Genomic DNA, 9,567 nt, shown 5'->3' with positions numbered 1-9,567 from the left:
CTAATATGACTTACAGTCCATGTTTTAAAGATACACAGTAAGAATTGAAAGGAAACGAAACGCATTACCTATTGTATGTCAGCTAATATGACTTACAATCCATGTTTTAAAGATACACAGTAAGAATTGAAAGGAAACGAAACGCATTACCTATTGTATGTCAGCTAATATGACTTACAATCCATGTTTTAAAGATACACAGTAAGAATTGAAAGGAAACGAAACGCATTACCTACTGTATGTCAGCTAATATGTCAGCAGAAAATATCTAGATGTATTAGTACAGCTCTTCGTTCATTTAGGGTCATTGTCCCACGGATATTTTGGTGTCATTGCATCATTCGATTGACATCCCCAGTTGCTTTGAATAAGATATATTTGTTAAAAGCGTCACTTCCAGTACGCTTAAAAATTCTGTTACATCTCTCAACTCTCTAAATTGTAGAGAAATAGACTACAGCTGTAAGGTTCAGAACTAGGAATGAAGAACGATTGTGTTGATGACAGATTACCTGTATGTCTGTCTGTCGGTTTTCGTTTCGGCGTTTAGGGAGAGGTCAAAAACACTTGACATATTCCACTCACTGTGATAAAGTTATTTAATAAAAGAAAATCTCGGTTTTCATTTAGGGTGAAATTTATGGTTTTCGTCGTGTGTTATTGTTTTTCATACTACGTTTGTAAGACTAGTGGAAAACTATCACTTACTGGGCAAGCGAGGTGTGTCACAACTGCAGACGTCTAGACAATTTCCTTGGTCTGTTGAACAACAAGTCGGGAAATTTATTTATTTCTGCCTTTCATGTGTTTGTTGAATTTCGCGCATAGCTACTCGAGATATATCTTCGCTAGTTGTCCCTAACTTTGAAATGATAGACTAGAGGGAAAGGAAGCTAGTCAACACCATCCACCGCCATCTCTTTGGCTACTCTTTTACCAATGACTAGAGGGAAAGGAAGCTAGTCAAAACCACCCACCGCCATCTCTTTGGCTACTCTTTTACCAATGACTAGTGGGATTGGTCGTCAAATAATAATGTCCCCATGGCTGAAAGAGCGAGCATGTTCGTTGACGGGGATTTGAACCCGCGACCCTCAGATTGCGAGTCAAGCACCTTAACCGTTAGGTCATGTCAAGCCTGAAGTTTGTAATAACTGTTCGAAGAATACAAACCTGAAGAATATTCAGAGTTTATTTTAACTGGTAAAGAAACATTGTAATTAATTACGTAACTAACGCTTGACCAATGAGAAGACCACTGTAATTAATTACGTAACTAACGCTTGACCAATGAGAAGACCGCATATCTTTGATAGCCATCAGAAATATTCTACAAGCTGTTTGTTCGGGTCTTAAAGCGAGTTTAGAACTCGGCCATTATGTATTATATAACTGCAGGGTGTATATAATTATAGGTGTGTTTAAACTAGCATTTTGTCACAGTTGTCATTTTTTACGTCATAATTAATTACATAGGCCTGCGATGGTTTTATTATCTTGACGTTTTTACATGTTCTACAATAATTCCTGTACGCTGAATCCGAAAATGATATCCATTTTTTCTCCATCACGTACACATTTTTCACAAAACGTCATATGTACTTTTACATAAGTGAATCATTTTCATTGAAATCGGGTCACATTTTGTTATGCTTAAAATCTTGACAATTGCTGGTTATAGATTTCTGTAGACCAATCGCGACGTGAGAGTCTTATCGATCGTTCTAGAACATAGCAAACATAATAATAAAAGAATGTTCCTTGTGGTAAACTAAATAACAATTTGATCTAAGTAAGAGCCTTTTTCTTTCTTCCCGATTTGTAAAAAATCCTTACGTGATAGAAAAAATAAAGATTATTTTCAAAATCTGAATTATGAAAAATCCGTTCTTAAAACCAAAACAACTTTTTGTGAAATTTAAATTCGCTGGCCTGTGTTATTGTAGTAGTGATATCGTCAGTAACAGCTACAGGTAACGAATGTGTGGTGGCAGAACTAAGGAGATTCGATTCTGGATTACAAACAGAATAATATATATATATATTTAAAATTTCAAACTAAGATTTTAGAGAAAGTTCTAATTGGTCACTCAGTCAGCCCTAACTTACCGAAACGACGTTCATTTCAGAATCTCATGGTTCTCTTACTAACCGATACGTAGCGTGAAAAACAACCTGCAGGACACATTGTGTGTTACTAACAGGAGTGATAGTTTAGCGAATTTTCACTTTCTGTAGCTCGAACTGTGTTAATCCAAAACTACCACATATTTTCAGTTGATATGCTCTAGTAGATCCTTACTTCACATACCAAATTTCAAGGCAATCCATTAAGAAATACATAAAACATAAAATATCCAAATTTTAACTGTGTTAATCCAAACTACCACATATTTTCAGTTGATATGCTCTAGTAGATCCTTACTTCACATACCAAATTTCAAGGCAATCCATTAAGAAATACATAAAACATAAAATATCCAATTTTGATAGACTTTCTTCATTTCCTTTTTTTTTCTTCGCCCAGAAGTACGGAAACTTTATTTAATAAAAAACATATTTAACTTTTGTGGATTTTTTTCAAATTTGGTACACTGATAGATCTTTACAACCTACAATAAGGTGTCAAATTTTATCTAAATATAAACCACATGTGCAAAATTATTCAACAAAAACCGGTTAATTTTGACCAAATTTTTTTCGCACGCCTACGCAAAAAGTCACATAAGCTATTGGTCTAACATTTTTACTACAGCTTCATCTGAGATTAAAAGAGGATCGTTTTTACTTGTTTTTTGTCATTCGGATTAAAGACGGCTGATTTAGAGCAGCAAAACTATAGGGTGAAAGGACAGGCAGATACATTAGTATTGATTAGGTCAAGCAAACTAGATTATCAGTTTATAACTCAAGTTTTCAAAAGAATCATACAGATAGACTGTTATTATTAAATTTTTTTTGCCAACTTTTAAGCACAAATTTACTATATTTTATGAAATTTTCCAAATTAAAGAGCCTGATATTAGCGTAAACAATTAACGTAAATAATGATACTTAATATGGTTGTACCGATTGCATGCAGGTGATGACAAAAAGCTGTTAATCTAGATTCCATGGTGATACTATAAAGGAAGTTATTAACACTGTTTTAGAGAGGAAACTTCTACTATATAATTTAAATAATCTGGTTGGTTCTGTAAAGTATAGGTTCGTTCCGAATAATATGATTGCAATCCTAAAGCTAGTGTTGGTTACTATCGAGTGTCACTTTCTTACTTACTGTGGTTTGTTGGTGTGTATTAACAGAAAGTCATTATATCTAATCAAAACCACCTTAAGTGAGGAAAAAAAGGTGCAGCCAAAAAAAAAAAAGATTGAGCGTGCGACTTAAAGGAATAAAATCAAAATTGGCGTTCAAACTAATAGCTACACTTATAGCATTGATAAGAATTTTACAGTAAAAACTAATTCATTAATTAGGCCTGGCTGCGTTTTTTTATTCAAGTTGGGGCATGTTGATAGGTAAAACAAAATACGCAGCCCAGCGAATTAATGAATGAATATTTACTGTAAAATTATTATCAATGCTATAAGTGTAGCTATCAGTTTGAACGCCAATTTTGATGTCATTCTGTTAAGTCACACGTTCAATCTTTTTATGACTGCACTTTTTTTTCTTGCCACCTAAGGTGTTTTTGATTAGATTATATATTATACAGACAACCCTATGTGAAAGTATACAAACTAGAACCGCGTGATCTGACACGAGATGCTCATGGGTTCGTAATTTAAAATAAATTTCATATATAGTACCAGCTACCCGCGAAACGTCAAAGACAAATAACAATAATAATTGGGTTTACAATGACTTTACGCCAAGAAAAGAAATGTGTAATTTGCAAAACAACTTCTACAACGCATGGATCATGGGGATTTATTAATTTGGTTGCAGGATATCAGACGATTCTAATTGGCTAGCCAATCAGAGCCATCGTTACATTGAGGCATGCCAGTTGTTCGTCTAGCAAAGAGAAACTGCAGCAGGAATTAATTTAGAACTCGTATGTCTTCACCATGTGCATTCAAATAAGGGTGATGTAGCTACGTTAATACTATGAATGATGATGAAGTTTCACAAACAAAACACTGAACGATGATGAAGATATACCAACATAACCATGAAGAACTACAATTCTGCATTAAAAAAAACACGATGAAATTCTAATAATACAATAGTGTATAATGATCAGGATATACCAGTACAGCATTGAAATAGTATGAAGTTAAAATCACACAAAACTAGGATTGTGAAACTACACTAAAACAAAAGATCTTGAAGATATGAAAACACAATAATGTATGAAGATGAAGCTACCATAGCACAAATATAAAAGATTTTGAACTATGCCAACACAACAATGGAGGGTAGTGAAACTACAAAAACACAGCAATCAAGGATGTGGAGATAGAATAACAGAACAAAGAAAAACTGGCGCTACACTAGGAAAACAATGAAGGACTGTTGAGCTACACTAATACAACAGTGAAGTATTGTGGAGCTACACTAGTACAACAATGAAGGACTGTGGCGTTACACTAGGAAAACAATGAAGGATTGTGGAGCTACACTAGTACAACAATGAAGGACTGTGGAGCTACACTAGTACAACAATGAAGGACTGTGGAGCTACACTAGTACAACAATGAAGGACTGTGGCGTTACACTAGGATAACAATGAAGGATTGTGGAGCTACACTAGTACAACAATGAAGGACTATGGAGCTACACTAGTACAACAATGAAGGACTGTGGAGCTACACTACTACAACAATGAAGGACTGTGGCGTTACACTAGTACAACAATGAAGGACTGTGGCGTTACACTAGGAAAACAATGAAGGATTGTGGAGCTACACTAGTACAACACTGAAGGACTGTGGAGCTACACTAGCGCAACAGTGAAGGACTGTGGAGCTACACTAGCACAACAGTGAACTAACGCAATCCCTATTAAATAAACTCTATTTTTATCATACTGCTGGAAGGTAAGGAAATTACATAAACTGTTCTACGCATATACAGTAGATAAAGTACACTACATTAGTACTATTGTTCAACCTTCCTTGCAAAAACAAATTGAAGCATCATTATGAATCTTAGCAGTCAACGCATTAAAAATGAATCTTAATTAAACCAGTACTTACCCAGAATAAGACAAAAACTGCTCTAATTAAATGACTGATGGGTTTAAAAATATATGCAATGTAATGACGATAAACTTTTAACAATTGTCTTATGGTCTTTCTTAACATTCGCCACCAGACATCAATCCAAAATGAGCACTGAATCAGTTGTTGCCAATTGACGTATATTAGACATTTTTTAGATCACGATCAATTACGACTTATTTGAAAATTTAAAGTTAGACTATCTGTCATCAAAGTTTCGGTTTTCATATAACATTAACAGTAATCATAACATCAAAGGATAACATTAGTAAAATTTCTGAAACTCTATAATAAATGTTGATAACATGAGCATTTTTCGTAATTAAAAACTAATGTAATAAAAAAAAAGATTGAATTAACGTAATCAAGAGATCCAATACGTTATTAAATACAAATACTTATTTTTTACAAAATTTCACAAACTATTTAACTGTATTATAATTTTGGTGTAACTGCCAGACAGAGACTATTTTTAAGTGTCTTTCTAGTGACTACTGTTCTAAGCACATCTTTTTTCAACCTAGAAGATTTACCTGTTCGCTAAACGTATGTGGTTTAATCAAATTCATGGCCTCCAGGTGTGAATGGAAGTGTTCCACGACTGTCAGTTTTTTTTTCAGCACGTGCTCTGGAAGAAAGAAAATGCCAGAGATTAAACACTGTTGTTCTAGCCAGAATGAATATTTTGGGCATTACTTACTCGACATTTGCCATGGAAGAAAGAAAGAAAACGCCAGAGATTAAACACTGAACATAATTAATATTTTGGGCATTGCTTACTCGACATTTGCCATGGAAGAAAGAAAGAAAACGCCAGAGATTAAACACTGAACATAATTAATATTTTGGGCATTACTTACTCGACATTTGCCATGGAAAGAAAGAAAGAAACCGACAGAGGTTAAACATTGTTGTTCTAATCAGAATTAATATTTTGGGCATTACTTACTCGACATTTGCCATGGAAGAAAGAAATAAAACGCCAGAGATTAAACACTGAACATAATTAATACTTTGGGCATTGCTTACTCGACATTTGCCGTGGAAGAAAGAAATAAAACGCCAGAGTTTAAACACTAAACATAATTAATATTTTGAGCATTGCTTACTCGACATTTGCCGTGGAAGAAATAAATAAAACGGCAAAGGTTAAACACTGTTGTTCTAAACAAACTGAATATTTTGGACATTACTTACTCGGCACTTACACGGGAGACATTGTTCCATATAAACCAGAATGTTTGTTTGTTTATAATTAAGTACAAAGCTACACAATGGGCTATCTGTGCTTTGCTCACCACGGGTATCGAAACCCGGATTCTAGCGTTGTAAGTCCTCAGACATACCGCTGTGCCACTGGGGGGCGAACCAGAATGTAAGTACGCTTATTATTTTGCATCAGTAAGTGAGGTGAATAGTTGAAGAGTTTTGGGCATCAATTTGATATTATCTTTAAAAGTTTCAATACAACAGCCACGGGAGCTCAAGAGCAACCTTGAATTTAAAGGTGACAATCTTCTAGCTATCTGATATTAGCCACAGCATGAGACCAAAATTGGATCAACGTTCTGGCTCCTCTTTCGCCTCTGCAGCCCCCCCTGCTTCCGATGGTCTCACTTTAGGACTCCAAGCCGGTTTTCTACATAAATCCTCTGATCTACATGGTATTCTTAGAAAGAGTTCCATTATCATCTAACTATCAAGGCCATACACAAGCTATCAAAAAATCTATTAAACCTCCCTCGCCCAAAGCACGTTCTTGAATCTGACCGCTTAGGAAAGTTTCTACTTGCAACAGAAAGTAAACGTGTAAATGTCATTTAAATACCCATTATCAGACGGTTGAATTATTCTATTATTTATATAACGGAACATTATGTCACAAATACAACTGTTTTTGTAACTCACCAATGATGTAACCAATAGTGACGTCATCAGGCAGTCGAATCTTCTCACAAGCACTCATAAACCTTCCTCCACTGTACGCGTAAAAAAGTAAAAATATTATTAACCGGTAGCCGCTTCATTACTACAACTTAGACATAACAACCTTCAAAAAATCGTTCTTTTTTTTGTACCTAATAATTATATACTTAGATGTTTGAAAATACTACATAAGTTTGTTTCTGTACTTTAGTTTTTATTCACCAATTAGCTTGTACTCAGACGCTAAATTGTTTGTCAATCCCTCCCTCTTTTTTTTTTAATGGAATGGCTAATTCACTTTGATTGGTCGATTTCATTCTAAACATTCGAATTTGCCTCCAGAACAAACTAATCTGTTTGTTATCGGAATTTTCACTACTTATTTGTTTTTCACCTTAACTAACTAGAATTATTAAGTTTTTACCCTGATTTAAACTTAGTTATTTCAAATCGGTTTATCTATTGGTATTCACGTTTCATTTTTACTTTACCAATGTTCTTTGGTTTTATTCTTATCCGATTTTATCCAGATATGGTTATTTCTCTTAACTCTTACATGACGAATCTGAGACAGAAGAGATCGTTTTCATTAAATAACTGAGTTAATTAATAGTCCTTACCTGGCCGTCGGCATCATTTTCAGAGTTAAAGCTCTGCTAATACAAAAGCCAGCGCCTCCTGTGGCAAACCAAAATGATATCGTTTCCTGGAGGGGAAAAAATAAGCATTTAAAATATACGAAACTGGATCAGTTAGTCAGTTTTCAGTTTCATTGACATATTTGTTGTTGTTGTTGTTTTCTTAGTGAAAAACTACCCAATAGACTATTGTCAGTCTGTCCACCGCGGGAAATCGAACCCCGGATTTTGCGTTTTAAGTCCGTAAGCTTACCGTTGACAGACTGGGAAATGCTTTGATTTCCCCGCCTGGAGGAGTCACCTGTGTTAACCACATGCAGTACTATACAGTAGATTGCTGTCTGTCAGTCAGTCAGTAGACACTAAAATGACCTCACATAAGGGACACTTAACGTTGCAATTTGTACTGTCGTGACGTGAGTAAAATTACGAGAAGAATTATGACAAGTTTTTAATGTTTATATATAAAGATCAAACAACGTTAGTTCCATAATCTAAATGAATAAAGTATTTTTTAAATCCAATTAGTTGGAATATTATGTGCAGATGAATCGCCCGCACATCTATTGATGAAGAACTCAATCACTTGAAATATTGCCCGGAATTCTATCGGTAAAGAACTCAATCGCTTGAAATGTTGCCCGGAACAATTGGCGAAGAACTCAATCGCTTGAAATGTTGCCCGGAACAATTGGCGAAGAACTCAATCGCTTGAAATGTTGCCCGGAACAATTGGCGAAGAACTCAATCGCTTGAAATGTTGCCCGGAACAATTGGCAAAGAATTCAATCGCTTGAAATGTTGTCCAGAACTTTCAGTGAAGAATTCAATCATTTGAATGTAAATATTCAGTAACCACATATACAATAGATAAATGTTGACTGTTTGCTTCTGAGATCTTTGAATTCTTAACTCAGAATAGGAGAGAATGAGGAGTAAAGGCTGCAGTCGTACAAGCAAATTGTAAGACCATTTTCTATACTCTATTCATCATTAAATTGAACGTGTTTAGGCTCCCCGAGGCTCACATCTCTCCTTACACTGCTCTTTATGTAACCTACTTGCGTGCTTTTATTTTTTTAATCTACCGGGGACACGCGCCAAGAATAATAATTAGCACAGCCTTATTCTAAAGTGTCAGGCGCGTAGACGATGAAGAAAAAATAAAGCTTTTTTTTTTTTTAATCACGCCTATAAAATTCACCCCATCAATGATCGCGTTTTAAAACCTATTTAACTGAAATGTTTGCAGACAAGATTAAAAAAAAAAGATTAACAAACATCCTTGCGGATAATATTGAGGTACTGGTTATTATAGCTGAAATGTTATAAAAGTATAACTCAGTATCTGCTTTATGCATAGTGAAGGACAGAGTTGTGTTTTTATTTTATGGTAAGTTTACGGACTTACAACGCTAGAATCTAGGGTTCGATTCCTCGCGATTCAGATAACCCAATGTGGCTTTGCTCTAAAAACAAACAGTCACACGTATGCGATCAGGTGCTAGTTGGACTTCACATATTTTGTAAATCATACACCTACCATGTATGTATTCTGGTGGTAACCGCACCATGTATGTATTCTGGTGCTAACTGGACCATGTATGTATTCTGGTGCTAACTGGACCATGTATGTATTCTGGTGCTAACTGGACCATGTATGTATTCTGGTGGTAACCGCACCATGTATGTATTCTGGTGGTAATCGCACCATGTATGTATTCTGGTGGTAATCGCACCATGTATGTATTCTGGTGGTAACCGCACCATGTAT

General features: G+C 35.1%; 1 pseudogene; it reads right to left on the bottom strand.

The window, feature by feature from the left end:
- LOC106473499 overlaps positions 1-9,567 on the bottom strand; it is a 36,474-nt pseudogene that overhangs the window by 4,110 nt on the left and 22,797 nt on the right.

The sequence above is a fragment of the Limulus polyphemus genome, unplaced genomic scaffold (assembly GCF_000517525.1).
Source record: "Limulus polyphemus unplaced genomic scaffold, Limulus_polyphemus-2.1.2 Scaffold6227, whole genome shotgun sequence".
NCBI classification, from domain to species: domain Eukaryota; kingdom Metazoa; phylum Arthropoda; class Merostomata; order Xiphosura; family Limulidae; genus Limulus; species Limulus polyphemus.
This window is presented reverse-complemented; position numbering and strand designations above follow the sequence as displayed.